We start from the raw sequence: 15,400 nt of genomic DNA, 5'->3' as shown, positions 1-15,400 counted from the left end.
GGGACAACAATGAGTGGTCAGAGGCAGAAGAGGGAGAAGATTGGAGGAGGAGGTGGCAGAAGCTGAAGAGGTAATGGGGCTTGGTGAGCTGGGAGAGTCTGTGGCAGACAGAAGTCCAGAATCAGAGGCAGAAGCTCAAGCAGGAGAGTGGGATGAGGGAGGCCAAGAGGCAGAGAGGAGTCAGGCTGGTGAAGAGTCACAGGTGCTTCCCCCTCCTGCTGCAACAACCTCCCCTCTCTGCTTGTGTCCCAGAACCAGAAGTAGTATGAAAAGGGCCGAGGAGAGGTTGGTTGCAGGCAGGCACAATCTCCAATTGCTTGGGGAAAGCCCTGGAAAGGAGGAGACATAGACTGTTGTGAGGAGGCAGGGATTTTCAGTCTTGGCAACTGATTTTCATGGAGGAAGGCCCCTGGGAATGAGGTGTTCTCCTCCTTAGGCCTGACACTCAACCAAGTCTGTGGAGGTTGTGTTTTTGCTAATGAAGAGTTATCGCCATCTTTGAACTGTGTCCAAAAGCATGCTCCTGTGACCCTGACACTACTCACCCTGGCATGAGACCTTTGGAAGGCCTTTGGGGCTTGGCTGGCACAGCATGTGGCAGCAGAGCCAACGAAGAGCATAAGTGGAAAGTGGTAGTGGTGGGAGTGATAGGCCATGTTCTTCACACTGAGCCTGGAGCTGCTAGTGGCGTACTTTGGGCTTTCAAATTTCAGCTGCGCCCTGGGCTCCCCCCGCCTCTTGCACTCCATTCTAAGCCACTGTTGTGGCACCAACTGCTGTGCACTCTCGGCTCAGTGCCCAGGGTGGGCCAACCAGCAGCACTCCCCTAATCTGCCTCTGATGCTGCTCCATCAGAACAAGCAGGGCACTGCCCCACCAACCTCAACCTGCCCTCAGCCGCCACCACCCATCTGCCTGTCTCCTCTCTTACGGCCAGTTCTGGGAGTGGCATTGCCTGTCAGTTTCCTCTGCGGCAGCCTCAGTCTTGCCGCTGCCCCTTGCAGAACTCAGCATGAAGAGGACGGGGACAAAACTAGGCCACATCTGTACCATACATTCAAAGCAGTACTGTACCACTGTAACAGTCATGGCTTCCCCCCTGCCCCTGCCCCTTATTTCCCCCGCAAAGCTACAATTCCCGGGCAACTCTGGGAACTGCAGCTCTGGGAGAGGAAAAGGGCTCTCCTAACAACTCTCAGCACCCTAAACAGGTCACAGTTGCCAGGATTCTTTGGGGGAAGCCATGATTGTTTACAGTGGTGTAAATGTACAGTGTAAATGGAGCCTTAGGTGGCTCTTCCTGTCACTGGCTCTGGCCTCCTGCTGGCTCGATAACGTCCACCAAAGCTGTGCCACGAGGCACCATTGTGCTGAACTCTTGGAAGGGCAAGATAGACATTTAACAAAATAAATAATTTGGGCTTGCTGTAACTTAATGCAAGGGAAAACCTGGCTGGTTAAGTGCCTCCCTGTGGTGCCTGGCACAGGAGTGTTCCCAGGAAATGTGGTCGCAAAACATCTGCCCGTAATCCTGGGCAGGACTCAGCTGCGCCCCTGTCTGGACAGGGAGGGCCGAACTTACAGCATCTGTGCTCTGGCAGCCTCTAGTTTAGATTCCTGCAACGCATTAAACAGACAGCTGCTTCTGAAGAGGATTTGGAAACTTCAGCTATATGCTCAAGACAGTTTAAGCATATAACGGATCGTGGCCCAACTGCACTGCCTGCCAATTCTGGACCCAATTCAAAGTGCTGGTTTTGACCTACAGTGGTGCCTCGCAAGATGAAATTAATTCGTTCCACGAGTTTTTTCGTCTTGCGGTTTTTTTCGTCTTGCGAAGCACGGTGTCGGGAAAGTTTTGGAAAAGCTTCAAAAATCACCAAAGTCTTTAAAAACCTCAAAAAAGGCTACCACACCACGTTCTATGAGTTGCTCCTCGAAGTCAAGTCGCAACTGTATTAACGGTGTTAAGAAAAAGGAAACAAACTTGTAAGACATTTCCGTCTTGCGAAGCAAGCCCATAGGGAAAATCGTCTTGCGAAGCAGCTAAAAAAAAAACAAAAAACCTTTCGTCTAGCGAGTTTTTTGTCTTGTGAGGCATTCGTCTTGCGAGGTACCACTGTACAAGGCCTTAAATGGCTCAGGACCACAATACCTCAAAGCTCTCCCCTTATGAACCTACCCTGATGCCGGGATCATCCATTGGGCCCTTCTTCGTGGGCCTCCTCCATGAGAGGTCCAGAGGGTGGAAACACAAGAATGGGCCTTTTCTGTGGTAGCTTCCCATTTGTGGAATGTTCTCCCCAGGAAGGCTCATCAGGCGCCTTCATTACAAATCTTTATTACATATCTTTAGGCATCAGGCGAAAACATTTATCCTCAACCAGGCGTTTGACTGAGTAACATTCATAATAATAATAATAATAATTTATTTATACCCCACCCATCTGGCTGGGTTTCCCTAGCCACTCTGGGCGGCTTCCAACAAAATATTAAAATATATGTCTATAATGTCTATTAAACATTAAAAGCTTCCCTAAGCAGGACTGCCTTCAGATGTCTTCTAAATGTCTGGTAGTTGTTTTTCTCTTTGACATCTGGTGGGAGGGTGTTCCACAGGGCGGGTGCCACTACCGAGAAGGCCCTCTGCCTGGTTCCCTGTAACTTGGCTCAATGTGAGGGAAGTGTGGTTATTGGTTTGTTTTGTTTTATTACATATTTTGTGTTTTCTATGTTGTGAACCATCCTGTGATCTGTGGATGAAGGGTACTATATAAATTACAAACCAACAAAATAGCATTCTTGAGCCCATGAGCAGCACAATTGCTCACTGCTGTGACTCTGGCATCTAAACCCTTGGTGGAGAAGGAAGGACGTTGCTCCACAAAACCACCCTCCACCCTATGCATTGTCAGGGCACCACCACAAGTTATTTTTGGAACCCAAACCAGTTTATTCTGGTGAGAGGTTTCCAAAGTGTGGAGTTCCTCTTCTCTCCTCGAAAGGCACGAGAAGTGGGTTTCTCGCCACACCTCAAAGGAAGGCTGCTTGGGGAAGCCATTTTTAGAACGCCAGCTGGGGAAGGAAGGCGCTGCTGGGGGAAGAGCTGAGATCCGAGTCCTTCCGTGCTCACAGCGCGATTGCAAAAGAAAGCATCTGGAAAAATAGAATGTGATTCACCCCAGTGCATTGCGCAATCTCCAGGCTGCAACCCACAGGAGGGATGCAAATGAAGAGAAAAGAAGAGGCGGTCCAGTTGGGAAATAGGTGCTTGCTGGCACCCAGTTCTGCCCTTGGATTAAGACCAAAGTAGGGGGCAGGCCTGGGGAGCGTGCCCTCCTTCAGTCAGGAAGAGGATGAATGGGCAGTCCGTGTTTCTATTCTGTGAACCCCCCTGAGACCCCGGGTATAGGGTGGTATATAAATAATAATAATAATAATAATAATAATAATAATAATAATACTGTAGTTGCTGCTGCAACCAGGCTATGGTGTCAGTCTCAGTCACTGGTGATGTAAAATGGATCCACAGATTGGCTCTTCAGTCAGCAAAGCCTTGGAAAACTGAACCTAATGAGGTATGGTATAAGGCAGCTGTGGACAGATTTCAGGCTTGCAGGATCTACTTTGATTGATTCATTGATTTTACTAGGATTCCAAGGTCCATGAGGCTCCAAAAATAACAGATTGGCAAATCAAATTACAGGAATTGGTGGAGGCGGCTCAACTGACTAGTAAACTCAGAGGAAACAAAGCAAAAATTTGCAGAAAAATGGGATGGTTATAGAAGATATGCTCAAAAATACAATAATAGTTTTGACTCCATGCTAGCATTCGAGTGATAAAGGAACTAAAAGGAGGTGGACAACAATTAAGGATTTATTATGATTTCAGAATGTATTAGAAAAATTATATAGAAAGGTTTATTGTTTTGTGTACATTCAAATGTAAGATAAAATATATGCAAAGGAACTTGACAGGAAGTCAAAGTTGAAGAAAAGATTTTGGAAGATAAAAGGGGAAAAAATATTTACTTTCATTATTATCACTTTGTGTGCGGGTGTGGGTGTGTGGGTGTCTACACATATGAGTGTTGTTGTATGCAATGTTTGGGAGGAAATAAGATGGTAAATAACAAACAAACTAAATATTGATGTATGTAATTTTTATTTCTTAATTATATTCAGTGGTAGTATGGCTGTATTGTTTTTTGTAACATAAAATCATTCCATAAAAATTATTTTTTTTATAAATAAATAAAAAAAAAGGATTCCAAGGTCCACCAACTAGATGCAGGGGTCCATGGATTTGCTTCAACAGGAAACAAATACAAAAAACCTCATACAAAAGCTTTTGTGTATGTGTTTACAACCCCTCAGGAGCAATGTCTCAATGCCTTTCATATGCCCTGTGTCAGGGAGATTTAGGGCATCACATTGCAGGACAGAGTCTCAAACAAAGATGTGCTCTCCCAAGCCCACATGTCTGTGCTTCTGTCTCTGCAACATCTACACTGGTTGGGTCATGTACACAGAATGGAAGATGGCAGGATCTCCAAGGATATGCTTGATGGGGAACTGGCCTCAGGCACCAGGCCCATTGGCAGACCAACTCTGTGTTACAAAGAGGTCTGAAACTGTGACACAAAGGCTGGTAACACCAACCCCACCATGTGGGAATCCCTTGCAGATGACCACAGTGCCTGGAGACAGACAGACAGGTCGTACATCCACAGCAGTGACCAGAGGACAAAAGACCACTAGGAGGAGAACAGAGAGAAGAAATGTCATGGTGCATCTGAAACCGGATACCTTCATCTGCTCCAGCTGCAATAAGACATGTCTCTCCTGTATCGGTCTCTACAGCCACAGCAGGAACTGTAACTCTCCAACAATTACAGTGACTTTACCCCCAATGGCACACTCTTCCATTGTCAAGACAGATGGATGCTAAAAATATGTTTATGGGCATTTTTCTGTGGAGAGGGTCCATACCCTTCATCTGATTCTGAAAGGGGTCTGTGTGACCCTCAAAAAGGTTAAGAACCACTGAGCTAGAGGCAAACCACAGTTCAAAATAGTGGCTTGTGGGAGGAGTCAGGTGCAAAAAAAGATGGTGGGTCAGGAGCAGAGCTAATCACCAGATCCATCACCAGGATGACTTTCACACACATGTACAAATTTACTTTGGAATATTTACCAGGGTATTATTCAGGCTATAAATCAGGGGTCGGCAACCTGAGGCCCATGGGCCACAAGTGTCCCGTGGGGGTCGTTTAACCGGCCCATGAACCCCCGCCACCTGCTCAGTCAGCTCCCGTGTGCCGTGCTAAACGGGCGCGGAGCAGAGCAGGGACTGTCTTCCACAATGCTGGCTGACTTCCCATTGGCTGCAGGAAGCTCCTGCAGCCAATGGGAAGCTGTGCACACCTCCTCCGTGCTAGAAGGAGCACCGGAAATAGCGTTTGCACATGCGTGCATGTGTGCGCACTCCAGCCCACCGCAGTATCTGTGGGACTGTGAACCGGCCCAAGCCACAAAAACTTTGCCAACCCCTGCTATAAATAGTATAGCCCTACAGTACTCAGTTTGCATGATCTGAACCATATTTGCAGGGCTAGTCAACTTGTGAAGATACACTCCTCAGCTCTACCATTTTGCACCTCCACTTATGAAGGAGAACAATTCCTGGTTGATGTGATTAAAGCACCGGGAAGATTGCCAGATAAAAGAGATAAAAGAGAAAGATATAGGTCAGCTAAATTCGTCATAGTAAGAGATGCCTCCTGTGACTTTCCCTCATCCATGCAGCTGGCATCCTTAGGCAGGCCAACGAGATCTGGAGGAGACTACATTGCCTATCCCTAATCTCAGGCAGAGACCCATTCTCATGCATTGACCAACCACATTCCCCACGTATAGCTTGCTATAAATCTTGGAAGAAGCAATTCCTTTGTGCACACAGCATAACTTTAAATCACAGCCCTGCCGCCACCCCCCAAAAGGAATTATGGGAACTGTAGTTTACCTCCTCACAGAGCTACAATTCACAGCACCCTTAACAAACTGCAGTCCCCAGAATTCTTGGGGGGGGGGGCTTAGTGTGTAGAGTTTCAAAGTTTGAACTGGATTTAAGTTAACAAACAAAGCTTTTCTACAAGGAGCCTTCAGATCTCTAGTTTTTGTGAGGGGGCTGAGCCAGAATCCCAGGATGCCACTGCTGGATCAGTGCCCTGCAGACACCACAAAAGTCTCCAGAAGTTTATCATTAGACATAGCCCCAGCATGTGTTGAGAACCAGGGACTTTCCAAGAGTAACCCAGGGGAAAAAAAATATTTATATGTATATATATTTACAATATTTCTATGCCACCTTTCCAAGGCTCAAGGCAGCTTACAAGAAATAAATGTTAAGGCACATTTAAACAAACGATAAAATCCAAGAGAAATAACTCTGAAAAATCTTCAAAGACCAGCCAGCAGGACTGAAGGCAGGATGGAAAAGATGTGCCTTGCGAACTCTGCTTACAAGCCAAAGAAGCAGGAGGAACTATTAACTTTTGGGGCACAGACATTCCACATCCTGGGGGCAACTGACGTACTTATTTCTTCCTTATTAACTCCACACCCTTCACTTTTCTTCTAAGTATTCAGGCACAGGCACCATTGTATCTTCACAACAACCCTGTGAGGGTACGTTAGGCTGAGAGTAAGCTCCATGACTGAGTGAGGATTTGAACCCAGGATTCTCCAACCCTAGTCCAGCCTTCTAACCACTACACAGCACAGGTGTAAAAAGCCTTCTTGTGGCCACGATGGCTTGCATCTCATAAGGAGCTGGGCCTTGAAGCAGGGCCTGAATAAATGACCGGCCACAACTGCTAGTGGGAGAAGCAGAATCTAAGACACACACTCTGAACTCTGCGTATACATTACTTTTGAATAGACATTCATAAGATTACAGTGTGAAATATGCAGGATCTGCGCTATGAAGAACTTTTAGTAACAACAGATGTGGGCTCGGAAGCATACTGTCAACTACAGCAATCAATGTAACAGTGTAGGCTGTGCATATATTCATTTCCCAGGCATCAGGAGACAGGCAAGTCTCACTTCACACCAGAATCCTAGAATCACAGAAGTGTAGAGTTGGAAGGGGCCACCACAACTGTCATCTAGTCCCACTCCCTGCAATGAAGGAATCCTTTGCCTCATGTAGGGCTCAAACCCACAACTGAGATTAAGAGTCTCCTGCTCTACCAACTGAGCAATTCCAAGTCCTCTTCCGAACCATCTTCAACAGCACATTTATTTATGAAATCGCACGTGTGCCCCCCCCACACTTATTAATCACACTTGCATCTTGCCCTTCCTCCAAGGAACTAAGGGCAGTGCCCACAAGGGTGTTTCCATGGTATCTTCACAACAAACCAGCAGTTTTCCCACTTGTTCTATTATTCCAGCTTTTGACTGTTCCCCAGCATGGGGGTTGCTTTCCTCACCCGGCTCAGGAAAAGAAGTTGATCTGTCAGACTGGTGGGCAGCCCACAACCTGCTGACTCGAGTGCTGGGATGGTTAGGAACAGCTGGTGTTCTCTATCTTCCTCTCTCTTCTTAATTATTATTATCTGCTGATGCATGGTTCGGGAGAGGAATCAGACCAGCGGTTTCATGCCCTGCCTTGCACAAGACTGCACCAGTGAAGCTGGGAAAGCCACGCTTCTGCTGAGCAGGGACGCAGGGCAGGGCAGGGTGTGTTTGGCAGCCACAGGGTTCACACGCACACGGAGCCTGGGACTTTTCAGTGCACTTGATTTGCAACACAAAACCCATCTGTGAACAAACTTTGTTCTAGATGTGCAGCATGAAGCCAGATTCCCAGAAATATTTTGCTGACACCAGCAAGGTAGAGACTGGATCAGGAGGCAAATGGAGGTTTCAGCTGCAGCACATTGTCGGTTGGGCACCAAAGGTTCCATCCAATCTGTGAACAGGAGGAGTGGGATTCTCCTGCAAGCAGAATTCTCCTTTTGTGAATGGAATTGTGAGAGTGGAATTCTCCTTCCATGAGCGGAATGGAATATTTGCTCCCATTCCATAAGCACGGCTGATCTGAAATGTGTGTGTGTAAGGAGGTCTCCAGTTTGCATCCTGGCAGGGGACCCCCTCCCCATATCTGTCACCTTTTAGATGAGCACAAGAGCAAGGGGTGTGTTTCCTTAAAGGAAACTGAAGCAGCAGTATGGGTAGCTGATCCTGCCACACTCTAGTATAGTGTTACCTCAGGTTAAGTACTTAATTCATTCCGGAGGTCCGTTCTTAACCTGAAACTGTTCTTAACCTGAAGCGCCACTTTAGCTAATGGGGCCTCCTGCTGCTGCCGCACTGCCGGAGCATGATTTCTGTTCTCATCCTGAAGCAAAGTTCTTAACCCGAGGTACTATTTCTGGGTTAGCGGAGTCTGTAACCTGAAGCGTCTATAACCTGAGGTACCACTGTATTGCTGTAGATTGGACTTCTAGAAAGCAACGGAAGATGCTTTAAAGGAGAGTGGTATGTGCAGCCCAATTCTCCCACTTTCTTGGCCAGGGAGGAATACCATTTCACAGGAAAAGGCGATTCCCCTCCCTGCTGCTGGTGGGTCTGGTGTTTAGAACAAAACTCCCCCTGTGTTCCAAAGCATCATTTTCCAAAGGGAAAATCAAACCTCAAAAAATACAATGTAGCTCTAATGATAAAATCCAGCTTATATCTCAGCACTTTGGTGACAAAGGAGATGCATTTATCCAGTGTAGTAGCTGGGGGCAGCATGAATGCCTCCAACCGAGCATGGGCAATAATATGGGAGGTCCAAGATCACAAATCTACCGCCGGCAAATTTACTTGAGTAAGCCATTGTGTCTTATTCATTATGCCATTATTTTTCAAAGGAAAAATAGTGTTCCACCTCACAAGATTGCTGTGAGGCAAGACACAATGAAGATTGCTAAGCAGTTTGCACAAGCCTTTCCTGTCACAGCTGAGCTGAAGCATGATGGAACTGGAGATCCAATGCCTGGTGCTGCTGCCCCAGTTTCCTCATGGCCCTTGGCCATGGGTCGCACCCCAACCAGACAGGCAGAGTACGGCAGGGGGTGCAGGAAGCGGGAGGATCTGGCTGTCTCCATCCCTCTATAAATCAACCGTCTCCATCCTGGCATCCTCTGGATCAGAGTCAGCCAATGTGGTGACCCCAGATTTTGCTGGACGACACCATCTCTTGCCACTGGCCATGCTGGCTGGAGCTGACATCTCTGCAGGGCACCCCGAAAAGCACCACATCAGCTCCTCCTGCTCTGGATGCTGCACTACAACTCCCATCAGTTCCAGCCAGTTAGGGATGATGGGGGTTGTAGTCCGGTGACATCTGCATGGCACCAGATTGGAGAAGGCCAGTGTAAATGCTTGCTTTAAAAGCCGTTGTTCCAAGTGGGCACTGTGTGCCCATGCGAAAGAGAGAAGGCAAGGAAAGGACATCAGGTTTATTTTTTGGCCTTTGGCGCTGGTGCTTTTGGCACCAGCATCCAGACACGTCTGTTGCTGTCACCTTTTCCCCTGGTACTCAAGCAGCTCCTTCCCACGGCAACAGGATGCAGTTTTTTAAAAATGTTCTCTTTTCCCCCTGATTCCCCCCCTCCTTGAAAATAGGAAAATGTGATTATAAAACCACAAATTCTGGCAAACAGCAGCAGAGCAGAAGCAGGATGCAAAAAATCACTTGCGTCTAAAGTCGTCTAAGAATGAGCAATTGGAATGCCACCATGAGCCAGATGGGAAAGGGCAGCATACAAGTGAAACAAACTGGCTGCTGCTGAGGGGTCTGCAACTGCCTTGACCACTGACCAGCTTCCTGAGCCCTTCTAGGCTAACTGGTTTACTGAAGCATGGACCTAGGCAGCATAACAGCCTTCTTCCAAGTGCTGCTAACCGTCCTTAACTTGATGAGTGAATCTAGAAAATGACAAAAAAAAAAGTCATCACATACCCTTCATGAGCTTGCAGGGCAGCAGTTGAAGAAGGAGCAAAAAGGGTTTTCTTGTGTGTGTGTGTTTCTTTGTGGCTGATTAGCTGCTCTCCCTGTGCAAAGGTCAGAGGGGGCAGGGTTTCTATTGAGGCAGGTGATTAGCTGTGGGAGGAGCTTATCAGAGCTTGCAAGGCAGCGGCGTGCGCAGTTTGATCCATCTTTTAGATTTAGGGGAGCTAGTCTCAAACGTTTGTTGGGGGAGACCTAGGTTTTTTTTGTGGGGGGAGTTATTTGTCCTGTCTTCACGCTTTTTATGATGGAGGACCGCTGTAGCCACCCCCAACGACACGTTCTCAAGATGGAGGGGGAGGGAACAGCTGCAGTCGCCTGCGGTTCCTGCGCAATGTTTGCCATCTTGCCAAAGGTTGCAGGCAGCTTTACCTGCAGCAATTGCATGTTGATTGCCCTCTTAAAAGACAAAGTCCAGCAACTGGAGGAACGTGTAGCTACGCTCCAAAGAATTAGAGAGCTGGAGCTCTTCTTGGAAGCAACAGAGCACACCGTCTCCACCAAGGAGGAGACAGGGGACTCCCCTGAGAAGGAGGCTAGTTCACCAACACAGGAGCCAGATATATGGAGAAACGTGACTCAAAGAAGTAGGAGGCCCAGGGTTCGCTCTGATTGTTTAGAAATACACAATCGCTTTGAGGTCCTCTCCCCTAGCATGGAAGATGAAGAGCAGACTCCATTTGAGGATCTCTCCCTCATTACAGTCGATCAGGTATATGAAGACGAGCAGCAAAGTCAGTCCTCAGGGAATGTACAGGCGACCTTGGAATGGACAGCTCACGGAAGAACCCCGACCAAACCTAAGAGGAGGCGTGTAGTGGTGATAGGGGATTCCCTACTGAGGGGAACAGAAGCAGTGATCTGTGGGCCTGACAAGATGTCTCGGGAAGTGTGCTGTCTCCCCGGGGCTAAGATCCAAGATGTAACTGAACGACTGCAAGGAATCATAAAACCCACTGACAAATACCCCTTCCTCTTGGTTCATGTGGGAACCAATGACACTGCAAGCAATAGCCTCCAGAAGAGCAAAAGAGACTACGAGGCTCTGGGCAGGAAATTGAAGCAATTAAATGCACAAATGTTTTTGCCAAAAATCTCAGAAACCTCATCAGGAGGGCTTTAAACTGACTAATGTGGGGGAGGGAGACAGTGCTCCTGAAGGTAGGAGTCTATCAATTGATGAAGATGATCATCCAAATGTCATAGACCAAATGGAGCAAACAGCACGCAGACCTAGTGGTGGGAGGAAAAAATCCTTAAATAAGAGACACGGGGGAATGATTAATGGACTTCAATGTCTGTACACTAATGCGCAAAGCATGGGAAATAAACAAGATGAGCTTGAGCTCTTGGTACAGCAAACTAAATATGACATAATAGGCATCACTGAAACCTGGTGGGATAAGTCCCACGATTGGAATGTAATAATGGAGGGATACAATCTATTTCAGAGAAACAGACCAGACAAGAAAGGAGGAGGAGTGGCGTTATATGTCAGGGATGTGTACACCTGTGAAGAGATCCAAGATTTAGAACCTCAAAGCCAAAGTGAGAGCATTTGGGTCAAAATTAAGGGAGAGAAGAATAACAGCGACCTCATTGTGGGAGTTTACTATAGATCCCCAAGCCAAACGGAGGACATAGATGATGCCTTCCTGGAACAGATGGCCAAGCATGCAAAAGGAAGGGAGATAGTAGTAATGGGGGACTTCAATTACCCGGATATTTGTTGGATGTCAAACTCAGCCAAGAGCATAAGGTCAAACAGATTCCTCACTGGCCTTGCAGACAACTTCATTGTCCAGAAAGTGGGAGAAGCAACAAGAGGAACAGCCATTTTAGATCTGGTCCTAACCAATGTTGATGACCTGGTTAGTGGGGTAGAAGTGGAAGGATCATTAGGCGCAAGTGATCATGCTCTTCTGAAGTTTACTATACAGCGGAAAGGAGCAGCCAAGCATACTAGGACTCAATTTCTTGACTTTAAGAAAGCCGACTTCATAAAACTTAGGGAAGTGCTGGGTGAGATCCCATGGACAGTAATACTAAAAGGAAAGGGAGTTCATGATGTCTGGGAGTTTGTTAAGAGGGAGATAGTAAAAGCACAACGTCAGGCAATACCAATGAGACGGAAACATGGAAGGTGCCTAAAGAAGCCAGGGTGGCTATCTAAAGAACTTTTAACTGAGTTAAGATTAAAAAAGGATGTGTACAAAAAATGGAAAAGGGGGGAAACCACCAAAGAGGAATTCAAACAAATAGCCAGCACGTGTAGACACAAAGTCAGAAAAGCTAAAGCACAGAATGAACTCAGGCTTGCTAGAGAGGTTAAAAGCAACAAAAAAGGCTTTTATGGGTATGTTCGTAGCAAAAGGAAGAACAAAGAAACAGTGGGGTCACTCAGAGGAGAAGATGGTGAAATGCAAACAGGGGACACAGAAAGGGCTGAACTCCTCAATGCCTTCTTTGCCTCAGTCTTCTCCGATAAAGAAAACAATGCCCGACCTGAAGAATTTGGAGCAAAGGATTCAGCAAAGGAAACACAGCCCAGAATAACTAAGGAGATAGTACAAGAATACTTGGCTAGTCTAGATGTATTCAAGTCTCCAGGGCCAGATGAACTGCATCCAAGAGTATTAAAAGAACTGGCAGATGTGATCTCAGAACCACTGGCAGTCATCTTTGAGAATTCCTGGAGAACAGGCGAAGTCCCAGCAGACTGGAGGAGGGCAAATGTTGTCCCTATTTTCAAAAAGGGGAAAAGAGAGGACCCAAATAATTACCGCCCAGTCAGTCTGACATCAATACCAGGGAAGATTCTGGAGCAGATCATTAAGCAGACAGTCTGTGAGCACCTAGAAAGGAATGCTGTGATCACCAATAGTCAGCATGGATTTCTGAAAAATAAGTCATGTCAGACTAACCTGATCTCAGTTTTTGACAGAATTACAAGCCTGGTAGATAAAGGGAACGCAGTGGATGTAGCCTACCTTGATTTCAGCAAGGCATTTGACAAGGTGCCCCATGATATTCTTGTAAAGAAGCTGGTAAAATGCGGTCTTGACTATGCTACCACTCAGTGGATTTGTAACTGGCTGACTGACCGAACCCAAAGGGTGCTCATCAATGGTTCCTCTTCATCCTGGAGAAGAGTGACTAGTGGAGTGCCACAGGGTTCTGTCTTGGGCCCGGTCTTATTCAACATCTTTATCAACGACTTGGATGATGGACTCAAGGGCATCCTGATCAAATTTGCAGATGACACCAAATTGGGAGGGGTGGCTAACACCCCAGAGGACAGGATCACACTTCAAAACGACCTTGACAGATTAGAGAACTGGGCCAAAACAAACAAGATGAATTTTAACAGGGAGAAATGTAAAGTATTGCACTTGGGCAAAAAAAATGAGAGGCACTAATACAAGATGGGGGACACCTGGCTTGTGAGCAGTACATGTGAAAAGGATCTAGGAGTCTTGGTTGACCACAAACTTGACATGAGCCAACAGTGTGACGCGGCAGCTAAAAAAGCCAATGCAATTCTGGGCTGCATCAATAGGAGTATAGCATCTAGATCAAGGGAAGTAATAGTGTCACTGTATTCTGCTCTGATCAGACCTCACCTGGAGTACTGTGTCCAGTTCTGGGCACCACAGGTCAAGAAGGACACTGACAAACTGGAACGTGTCCAGAGGAGGGCAACCAAAATGGTCAAAGGCCTGGAAACGATTCCTTATGAGGAACGGCTAAGGGAGCTGGGCATGTTTAGCCTGGAGAAGAGGAGGTTAAGGGGTGATATGATAGCCATGTTCAAATATATAAAAGGATGTCACATAGAGGAGGGAGAAAGGTTGTTTTCTGCTGCTCCAGAGAAGCGGACACGGAGCAATGGATCCAAACTACAAGAAAGAAGATTCCACCTAAACATTAGGAAGAACTTCCTGACCGTAAGAGCTGTTCGACAGTGGAATTTGCTGCCAAGGAGTGTGGTGGAGTCTCCTTCTTTGGAGGTCTTTAAGCAGAGGCTTGACAACCATATGTCAGGAGTGCTCTGATGGTGTTTCCTGCTTGGCAGGGGGTTGGACTCGATGGCCCTTGTGGTCTCTTCCAACTCTATGATTCTATGATTCTATGATTCTATGTCCTGAAATCTAAAATTACCTCTATACTCATAGTGAAGGCCAAACCAGGTGCCAAATTAAAGCACAGACTACACACATTTGCAGATAAAATTCTGCAATTGGTTTCTTCTTCTTCTTCTTCTTCTTCTTCTTCTTCTTCTTCTTCTTCTTCTTCTTCTTCTTCTTCTCAATTTATCCCCTCAAAACTTGTACAGGAACTTGGGGAAAGGGGGACTTTGAGGTAATGCATGAGTGACTGGGTGGGCCCTCAGCTTCTTCTGTCTCATAAGGTTTTTGTGAGAGTAAAACAGCTTAAAGTTTTATGTCATGCCTGAAACTCCTTGGAGGAAAATTGGGGGCAGGGAATGTGATAAATAATTTCTCAGGCATAACCTGGCAGAGCCAAAAGAAGGGGTGGTAAGAAAGGATGAGGAGAGGAGAGGTGGATTGATTTTCCAATGCGTCCTCTGCTTTCTCAGATGCATTTGTCCCACTTCCTGGTCATGGGAAATTTAAATAGAGGTTCATTCAGGAGCACCTTGACGAGTCCTGACATGTATGATATGAAATGCTGGTGGAAAGGCATGAAGAGCAAATGCTGGATTTCCAACGCATCCTCTGCTTCTCAGGGATTGCGATGGTTGTGGACCTCTCCTAGTATAGAAAACACACACATATAAGGTGCAGAGCCAAGGAGAGCTGCAGGTGGACCTGCCAAATTAAGTGAAAAACATGCCCAATAACTGGAAAGAGATGCGGGGCAACCTAGCCCCATCCCTCTCATCTGAACTCCCAGTGCCTTCAATGCACTCCCACCTCAGGAGCTCCCAGGCCCTTGGACTGGGACACTCACCTCTGTTTCAGCCACACTCCAGGTCAGGGCCAGCAAGATGAACCAGAGCCAACATGGGTGGCCACACCCATGAAAATGCCAATGATTGTTTCATTAGTAGGTTATTTCTGGACAGGGATGGCCCAACCATGAAGCATGGTGAGGCGGTTGCCTCAGGCGGCAAACTCTGGACAGCTGGGAGAGGTGGCAGATCTGCCCCCCCCCCCTTGCACTTGTTGGCCTCCTTCTCTGCTGCTGCCGCTGCCTGCCACACAATACCACCCACTCTTCTCTGGCATCCATTTATTCCCCGGCCACCTTCAGTTGTGTCAGGCAGCAGCAGCTGCGGAGCAGGAGGGGGGCTGTGGAGGAGAAG

General features: G+C 47.0%; 1 protein-coding gene across 4 annotated transcripts in view; it reads right to left on the bottom strand.

Moving 5' to 3' along the window:
• Positions 1-15,400, bottom strand: part of HDAC7 (histone deacetylase 7) — a 181,232-nt gene that overhangs the window by 121,820 nt on the left and 44,012 nt on the right. The window lies entirely within an intron of this gene.

Source organism: Podarcis pityusensis (genome assembly GCF_964106645.2).
Source record: "Podarcis pityusensis genome assembly, chromosome: 2".
NCBI lineage: Eukaryota > Metazoa > Chordata > Lepidosauria > Squamata > Lacertidae > Podarcis > Podarcis pityusensis.
Note: the sequence above shows the minus strand (reverse complement) of the source record. Positions and strands in the feature narration are given on the sequence as shown.